Source organism: Triticum dicoccoides, chromosome 5A (assembly GCF_002162155.2).
Source record: "Triticum dicoccoides isolate Atlit2015 ecotype Zavitan chromosome 5A, WEW_v2.0, whole genome shotgun sequence".
Lineage (NCBI taxonomy): Eukaryota > Viridiplantae > Streptophyta > Magnoliopsida > Poales > Poaceae > Triticum > Triticum dicoccoides.
The window spans coordinates 531,279,169-531,289,166 of NC_041388.1; positions in this window are offsets into that span (position 1 = coordinate 531,279,169).

The window sequence follows — 9,998 nt, forward strand, 5'->3', positions numbered from 1 at the left end:
TGCACAATAGCATCTTCAATTCTTTTTCCTTTGTCTCTGGAGCATCGGCCAGCCGGTCATGTGACGCGCCGACCGAATGGCCCAAAGACTAGCAGCGGAACGTGGCCTAGAACACAGGGCACCTCCACACAGCACGTATAGTGTACCTACTACGTATCTATTCTTATCGTTATCACGCATGTGAAGTTCTTTGCCCCCATGCGCCATATTTGTGGAGGTGGCCAGGGGAAAGGTTCGTTGAGATTCGGAGGCATCGCATCGGTCTTTGCTCCGGGGGACACGCCGCTCGCCGCTCGCCGCGTGCACGACGACGAGGAGGAGGAGGAGCCGTGTCGCTGCCGCCGTCCGTCAGTTGGGTTCTTGACTTGCTGCCAAAGGACAAAGGAGCACTTCATCCCTTTCGCCTTGCCGTGGTCGAGAATCCGTCCTGAATCCCACCCGGTTGGAGCAAATTCGAGTGCAATTCCCGCATTCCTCTTAGGGCCTCTGCAACTACACTTAAACCGCTCGCATGCGTTCGGATCATGCGGTTCAGATGTATTCTGCTATCCAATGCGGTCCAGCATCGGTTCGTAGGACAATTCAAACACGTTTTCTCTCACAATCCGAAGACAAACATGAATGACTTTATGGCGTTTAAACAAAAACCACGCCCGCTTCTGATCACCCTTACCCATCCAAAACCATCCTCCCTCCCACGCGCGTTCCCGCCCGGCGCCAGCTACCCGCATGCATGTCGTCATAGAGCGGCCGCTCCAAATTGAAGCCGGCCCAGAGCGAAGGTGGCCTCTCACTGGCACCATCATTGAAGCGGCGCCTCGGCCGATGGCACCGCCCATGACGCGTTCTTGGTGTCCACGCCTGTTCAATGCTGAAGACATGTCACTTGACGGGACGGGACAAATATCTACCATGGTAACCATGCTCGTTCAATGCCCCGTCCATCCGTATGTCCCATTATTGTAACGCCCCGAGACCGATGTGCCAGGTGTCCTCCGGTTATTCGCTGCTGTTGCCTTGTCATTACTTGCGTGTCATGCATTGCATATCATATCATCACGTGTATTGTCATATTCATGCATGTTGTATTGTTGCATGCTCCATGTGTGGTTCTTGCACCATCACTCCTCCTTCCTTTCCTTTCTTCCATTTCTGCAAGTGCCATTTTCCCTTCTCTTTTGATGTTCATCTTTTCCCCAATATTCTAACACCATGTACCTAGCCTCTCTGTCAAATTTCATCTCTATTGGAATTGTTTTGGTTAGGGTTTAAAATGGTTCAAGTTTGAATTTAATTCAAACTTGAATTATTTTTACTTCCTTTAAAAATCTCCAAACCAATTTTGTTAAATAGAGCACATTTTCAGGATCATGAGAATATTTTTTTTATATTTCTCTAGCTCCTCTCCTTTTCCCCTGCTCTTTTCTTTTTGTATTTCTGTCTAAAAAAATGGAAAAAGAAAAGAAAGAGGCAGAAGCAGTACACCAGGCCAGCCCAGCCCGCCAACCACCTCCCACTCTGGTAATTCCACCCCCACGTAGCATATTTTTTACCCTGGGCCCGCCTGTCAACCTCTCTTCCCTCACCTTTTCTTCCTCCTCTTGATTGCTCTCCTTCTCACAGTAAAAGAGGGAGGCAGCACGCACAAGGCCACCGTGGCCACCACGGTGCCCACGCTTCCCCTATAAAGCCAGCGCTTCGCCCCTAGGGTTTCCCTTCTTTCCCTCTCCTCCCTCCGCCGCCGCCGCAGGTGAGCCACCCAACATAGCCGTCGCCTCTTCCACCAGAGAGCTCCCGGAGCAGTTCCATGGCTCCGCCGCGGCCATAGCCCTCCTCCGCCACTGTCTTCGCTCCAGGTCGGCTCACCTACGTCGTCTTCTTCGTCTTCAATCAAGGCCAGGAGCTGGAAGAACCCAAGGCCGACGCGATCGACTCCCTCCAGGCCTCCACGACGTCATCTTCCTCCGCTTCATCTTCTTCATGGTCCAGAGTAGCGCCAAGTTCAGCGAGCCCCGTCATCCCTCCGTCCATCTCTCGCCGAGCCGATCACCCGAGCGTGTTCGTGGTGAGCATGCGCACCTTCCCAGTCATTGTTTCCCCTCGATTGCATCCTGTTACGCGTGTTCCATGTGATTCCCGAGCTCGACTTCGTCGGACCTCGTCACTGGCGAGGAGTCCGGCCTCTTTCCGTCTTGAGCCTGACGTAGTAGGTTCCGCTTGTCGCGTAGGGCTCATCCAGCTTAGATTCGCGCCACTTCGACCTGTGTTTCTTCGAGTTCAAGTATGGCCTCGCCGCCTCTGTTTCCTCAACGCCGGCGACGCCTCCATCCTCACTTGGTGCTGTGCGAGACATGCGGGAGTTCGGGTCCCCGTTGCGGTTCATTTGCGCACCTCAGCCGTAGCTTTTGGTCGCCGGAGTTTCCTCCGACGAGCTCCTTCGCCGTCCCGCTCGCATGCGCCGGAGGCTCCCTTGTTTTCTCTGCTCCTCGCTTGCGCACACGCCCACGCGCATCTTCTCTGAACCAGCCGGCAACCATGGCCGTAGCCATGTCCAGCTAGTCCGGCCTCACGCGAGCCCCTGCATGCATCGCAACCTCACCAAGATCCGCACCCCCGCTGCCGCTCTCTAGCCTCAACCGTCGCTGCTTTGCTCGCCATCGTCGCCGGCGATCTCCGTGCCACCATGGAGGGCCAAGGTCCGCCTTTCTTGGTGGTCTTATGACGTTTATCTGCATCTATGCCAAACACACAGCAGTAGCGCAGTGGATCAGGCCACAGACTTCTACCAGGGAGAACCGGGTTCGAACCCACCCTATCAAGGACATTTCGCCCCCTCAATTTTTGCCTTTGTTGCCTCTATGACAGTGGGACCCCACTCATCATCCTCTCTATCCACACACACACACCCCTTTCCACAGCCACTTGGGTCGCTGCACTGTTTTGCTTCTCGACCGCGTATGTGTTTTTTTTTTATGCTCTGTGATTTTAGCATTTTCCAGTGCATATATATTTACAGGAAATGCCACTTCTTTAAGATGCTAATAACCAAATATCCATGCATATAAATAAAACATTTCATATATGTAAAATGCCTAGAATTTTGTCTAGTTTCATAATATGCAACTTTTATCTATGTTTAAAATGCTGTTTGTGTATTTTTTGTCCATATGCCATGCTAAAATGCTTTATTTCATAACTAAATAACCGTAACTCGGAATTTCATAAACTTTATATGTAATTGGGGTGGAAAAATGCCTAGCTTATCATGATGGCTTTACTTTGCATGTTTAATAACTCTAAAATTGTGTTTAGGACAGATCAGTACCAAACCTAATATATACATATGGGGATTTACCGGAATTGTTGTTCGTTGCTTCCGGCCTCATTTAAACTTGCCTAGATAGGTAGTTTACATTTGCTTCACTCTCTTGCCATGTTTAACAACATTTAATATTGTTGAGTATATAAACGAGATTGAACTAAATAACCAAATGTGGTGTTTCGTCAATATGCAACGGAGTTGCATAATGAGCTCCACTTAATTTGTAGGATTGTTTGTGCACTTTGCCATGCCATGCTTCATTAAACCGGACATGCATCATACTTGTTTGCGCATCGTGCCATGTTGATGTGTTGGTTGTTTACTATGTTGCTTGCTTCTTTCCGGTGTTGCTTTTTCTCGGTATTCCGGTAACGTCGCGTTTGTGAGGATTCGTTCAACTACATCCGTTTGTCTTCTTCATGGACGCGTTCTTATTCCTTGCGGGATTTCAGGCAAGATGACCATACCCTCGAAATCACTTCTATCTTTGCTTGCTAGATGCTCGCTCTTTTGCTATGCCTATGCTGCGATACCTACCACTTGCTTATCATGCCTCCCATATTGTGAACCAAGCCTCTAACCCACCTTGTCCTAGCAAACCGTTGTTTGGCTATGTTACCGCTTTGCTCAGCCCCTCTTATAGCATTGTTAGTTGCAGGTGAAGATTGAAGTTTGTTCCTTGTTGGAACATGGAGATGTTGTTCCTTGTTGGAACATATTTACTTGTTGGGATATCACAATTTATCTTATTTAATTAATGCATCTATATACTTGGTAAAGGGTGGAAGGCTCGGCCGTATGCCTGGTGTTTTGTTCCACTCTTGCCGCCCTAGTTTCTGTCATATTGATGTTATGTTCCCGGATTGTGCGTTCCTTACGCGGTTGGGTAATAATCGGAACCCCTTGACAGTTCGCCTTGAGTAAAACTCTTCCAGCAATGCCCAACATTGGTTTTACCATTTGCCACCTAACCTTTTCTTTCCCTTGAGTTCTGCAGACTCAAGGGTCATCATTATTTTAACCCCTCTGGGCCAGTGCTCCTCTGAGTGTTGGTCCACCTGTCAGCTGCCGGTGGCCACCAGGGGCAACTCTGGGCTGGCCTACCCGTACCTAAGACAATCTGAGTGTGTCCTGAGAACGAGATATGTGCAGCTCCTATCGGGATTTGTCGGCACATTCAGGCGGTGTTGCTGGATTAGTTTTACCTTGTCGAAATGTCTTGTAACCGGGATTCCGAGTCTGATCGGGTCCTCCCGCTAGAAGGAATATCCTTCGTTGACCGTGAGAGCTTGTGATGGGCTAAGTTGGAACACCCCTGCAGGGATTTGAACTTTTGAAAGCCGTGCCCGCGGTTATGGGCAGATGGGAATTTGTTAATGTCCGGTTGTAGAAAACCTGAAGTTGACCTTAATTAAAATGCAACAACCGCGTGTGTAACCGTGATGGTCTCTTCTCGGCGGAGTACGGGAAGTGAACACGGTGTTGGAGTTATGTTTGACGTAGGTTGTTCTAGGATCACTTCTTTATCATAGTTTCTCGATCGTGCTTTGCCTTCTCTTCTTGCTCTCTTTTGCGAATATGTTAGCCACCATATATGCTAGTCGCTTGCTGCAGCTCCACCTCATACCTTTACCTTACCCATAAGCTTAAATAGTCTTGATCGCGAGGGTGCGAGATTGCTGAGTCCCCGTGACTCACAGTTACTTCCAAAACTAGTTTGCAGGTGCCGATGTTACCAAGCAGGTGACGCAACCAAGCTCAGTAGGAGCTCGATGAAGATCTTGCCCTTTGTGTTGCTCCGTTTTCAGTTGATCAGTAGTGGAGCCCAGTCGGGACGATCGGGGATCTGTGTAGCATTTGGGGTAGTCTTCTTTTATTTTGGGTTCCGTAGTCGGACCTTGATTGTGTCTGGTTGTTGTAATGCTTTATTCATGTATTGTGTGAAGTGGCGATTGTAAGCCAACTATGTATCTCTTTCCCTTATGTATTACATGGGTTGTGTGAAGATTACCTCAATTGCGACATTGCTTTCAATGCGGTTATGCCTCTAAGTCGTGCTTCAACACGTGGGAGATATAGCCGCATCGAGGGCGTTTCAAGTTGGTATCAGAGCCTTCCCCGACCTTAGGAGCCCCATTGCTTGATCGAATTAGCGGACGAGTTGAGTCTAGAAAAATGTTTTGAGTCATTTAGGAATTATATATCGGAGAGTTTAGGAATTCTTTTTACTCCCCAGTCCGTTCATCGCTCTGGTAAGGCATCCTGACGTAGAGTTTTGACTCTTCTCTTCTCAAATTTCACTAAAAAAATTTAGGATCACGCGGGTATCTTGGAATCGTCCCGATCGATTTGTGACGAGAACATTGTTCTTGGTGCCTCCTGTCATTTAGGGGTTGTTGCAGTGTCCCGGGGAGTTGAGCTCCAAGGTGTTGTCGTCACAATTTTATCGTTGCAGTTCTGGAATACCTGAGTTTAGTTTCACCGACATCAAAAATCTCTTCTATGCAGTTGTTGGTGAGATAACCTCAACGCCACCCAGTACTGGGGCGGGAGTTTGGGAGTATTGCCATAACTCGTATAACGGATGCTTTTCGAAAGGTTGAGGTAGATGATTTCCGAAGGTTTCTTGGTTATGTGTTGAAGGATGGATACAGCTGGATGTAGGATTTGCTAGTTTTGGGGTGAGATATTATGCTTCCCCTGTATCCCCAACACTTGATTGCATAACCGGAAAGTTTCGAGAGTTTATAAGTGGGAATTCAAGTAGCTCTTAGGATATCTTTTCGACAGATGTATGATATGAAATTGGGGTTCGACGTCTAGTGGTCCGCCTATTCACGGTCGGTTTTACAGTGGTCTCGTTGTGTCTTAAAGAGTCCTTGGCTATGCCGACTCGGGGATGCTTCGTATGTCATGTGCACTGCCTTGTACATGATGGTGTTGTACGATCGAGCCCGTGTAGGCCCCACCATGAAAACTTCGGGCGAAATCTCTATCATATGTTTGTTCTGGCTTATTCTGCAAGCCAATCCTCTGTTTTGTTTTGAGTTGTGGTATCCGAGTTGCTTCGAAGTCAAATGTTGATTCCATACCTTCTCTAAACGGTGTTCTCATATTCCTATGGGAATACTAATCCTTCATGATAATCGAGATTGTCATGCCAATTTCTTTTCACCGGCGTGTTTCTCTTCAAGTGGATCCGATCATTTCAACAACCGCAAGATCAAGTATCAGTTCTTCTCAACGGTGTTTGTTTCATCCGTCTCCAAGTTGCCTTTGTTTTCCCGCGCACCCACCCTTTTTCCTCAAGGACTCGGATTTCTTAATCAAGTATCCTTTTATTCTTGTGAAGTCTCTCCATCCTTTTCCGTCAATATTCTTATCCGGTGATTCTCATGAAGATCCTAACGGAGCTTCAAGTTATCATTCTTTGTTTCTTCTCTTCTCCGGTGGATTCAAGTCAAGATTTGTCGATTATATCCCCTTTCCTCATTTCAAATACCTTCTCTTGACGGTGCTACTCATATTTATTCATTTCTCGCTATTCAATTGTTCCGGAGTGCTGAAGATGTCTCGAAGATTCGTGTTTCCACTCTTAATCCGTTCAAGCTATTTTGAGGATGTTATCTAATTCAAACCATTTAACTCAACTGGTGTTTTCTCTTTTAAATAGTTCAACGGTGTATCTTTTCAGTGGGCCCTAACCCACAGGTCTTTTCCAGAATCTTACCTGGCTCTTCTTATTTTCCCGGAGTTACTCTCAAATTCTTTTTGCAAGTTTGACGTAAGAATGAGTTATCATCAGTCAAATGCCTTTCTCTAAGATCTCTCAAATTCTTTTCATCGTTGGCTCAACCTATTCGTTTTGATTCTTCCGGAATGTCTAAACGATTCATGGTGGTGTTTCTCGTCGTAATTCTCAGATTTTGAAGACCGAAGAAGAATTTTCTCCATATCTTGCTCCACTCTCTTCAAAATTCGTGATTCTAGCTTGTTGCCATCCTCTCATAATTATTTTTCGATTGTGAGAATTCTTTTCACCCATCCGGAGCATTTCATGAGTTGTTTTCCATTTCTTTTTCCCGAAGCCCATCATTTAAGAAGACTTATTCATACTCAGCTTTCAACTATCATTCTCCAATTTTACCGGTGCTTCGTTCAAGTGATCTTTAATCGGCTCGTGATCTCTTCGTTCTCATGTATCTAAATCCTCTCAAGCATCTTTGTTCATTTTCTAATTCTTCCCGGTGTTTCTCTATCTTTTCTTCATTCATTTCCAATTAATCCGGTGGTTCGTTTAAGATCTTTTCCTTGGTTATCACATCAATTCATTCATTCTTCCAAACCCTTCCGGTGGTTCGTTCAATACCTTTCCAAGTTGGCGCGATATCTATCTTAATCTTTCTACGAGGATAAGTAGTATGTCAAATCCATTGCTTGTCATCAATTTGAATTGGTGAAGGATAAGCATAATGTAATTCTTATTATTGTTTCATCCAAGTGATTTAATTCCTTATTCCGGAGGTTCATCAAAATTCTTGATTTCAGTTGTTTCATCTTTTCTTTTCCGAAGTTCCAAGTTTTTCTGCATTATATCGTCGCGAAGCTCCATCTAAATCATTGCAAGGCTTCAACCTTATTCTTTTCATCCTTCATTTCGTTTGATCATTCTTTTGTTACCGGAGTTCTTCATGAAGGTTCTACATGATGGTTCATCAAGGATTTTATCCCTTCTCGAAGTTTTCATCGAGATTCTTTTCTAAGGAGATCAAGTATTCTTCATCTTGCAATCCGGAGTGCAATTCTTTCTTCCGTATCAATAGAGGTGGTATTATGTCATTCTTGATAATTTGAGTTCATGTTCCATGATTCACATGTTGTTAAGAATGAGATATTTTAAATCCATCAATTTTGCCATTGGAGTTATCTTGGGTTATATTTCACCTAAAGCTTTCCCTAAGGATTGTGGCTATTTATGGTGCTTATAAATGATCCAATTTCTTCATTTTTCCTTTCCGGTGCGATATAATTTCTCATCAATTTGCTCATATCAATCCAATTCTTTTCCTGTGAGTGGCAAGTTGTCACCTCATAATTTGAGATGTATTCCATAAGACCATATCAAGCTTATTTTTTTCATTGTTGATAATCCAACAACTCCATTTCAGTATTTGTTGTAAGCATGCTCTCTCAAGATCTTGTTCCTCTTCGTCCATCCCATTCCGTTCTTTCATTTCTTCCGGAGGCTTTGTGATGTTGCTATTTTCAATCATCATCTCGAATTGTGAAGATCATGATCTTTTCATGCTTATCCTTTTAACCGGAGTAGTTTCAATATATATCTTGCCCTTCAACCTCAAGGTTTTTGCAATGTTCTTTGTCCCTCTTTTCTAACGGAGTGTTTTCGACTTTGTTCACCTTCCTTGTATTTTTATTTTTCTCGAATTTGTTCAACCTGGCAAGGTTCTTTGGTTTCACTCGTTTGTCAAAGGAGCGACTTAGTCTTACCTCTTCTCTTTCTCTTCCGTTGTCCCTCCGGTGCCATTCTAAATCTCGGGACGAGATCCTCTCGTAGTGGTGGAGTGTTGTAACGCCCCGAGACCGATGCGCCAGGTGTCCTCCAGTTATTCGCTGCTGTTGCCTTGTCATTGCTTGCGTGTCATGCATTGCATATCATATCATCATGTGCATTGTCATATTCATGCATGTTGTATTGTTGCATGCTCCATGTGTGGTTCTTGCACCATCACTCCTCCTTCCTTTCCTTTCTTCCATTTCTGCAAGTGCCATTTTCCCTTCTCTTTTGATGTTCATCTTTTCCCCAATATTCTAACACCATGTACCTAGCCTCTCTGTCAAATTTCATCTCTATTGGAATTGTTTTCATTAGGGTTTAAAATGGTTCAAGTTTGAATTTAATTCAAACTTGAATTATTTTTACTTCCTTTAAAAATCTCCAAACCAATTTTGTTAAATAGAGCACATTTTCAGGATCATGAGAATATTTTTTTATATTTCTCTAGCTCCTCTCCTTTTCCCCTGCTCTTTCCTTTTTGTATTTCTGTCTAAAGAAATGGAAAAGAAAAGAAAGAGGCAAAAGCAGTACACCAGGCCAGCCCAGCCCGCCGACCACCTCCCACTCTGGTAATTCCACCTCCACGTAGCATATTTTTTACCCTGGGCCCGCCTGTCAACCTCTCTTCCCTCACCTTTTCTTCCTCCTCTCGATTTCTCTCCTTCTCACAGTAAAAGAGGGAGGCAGCACGCACAAGGCCACCGTGGCCACCATGGTGCCCACGCTTCCCCTATAAAGCCAGCGCTTCGCCCCTAGGGTTTCCCTTCTTTCCCTCTCCTCCCTCCGCCGACGCCGCAGGTGAGCCACCCAACATAGCCGTCGCCTCTTCCACCAGAGAGCTCCCGGAGCAGTTCCATGGCTCCGCCGCGGCCATAGCCCTCCTCCGCCACTGTCTTCGCTCCTAGTCGGCTCGCCTACGTCGTCTTCTTCGTCTTCAATCAAGGCCAGGAGCTAGAAGAACCCAAGGCCGACGCGATCGACTCCCTCCAGGCCTCCACGACGTCATCTTCCTCCGCTTCATCTTCTTCATGGTCCAGAGTAGCGCCAAGTTCAGCGAGCCCCGTCATCCCACCGTCCATCTCTCGCCGAGCCGATCACCCG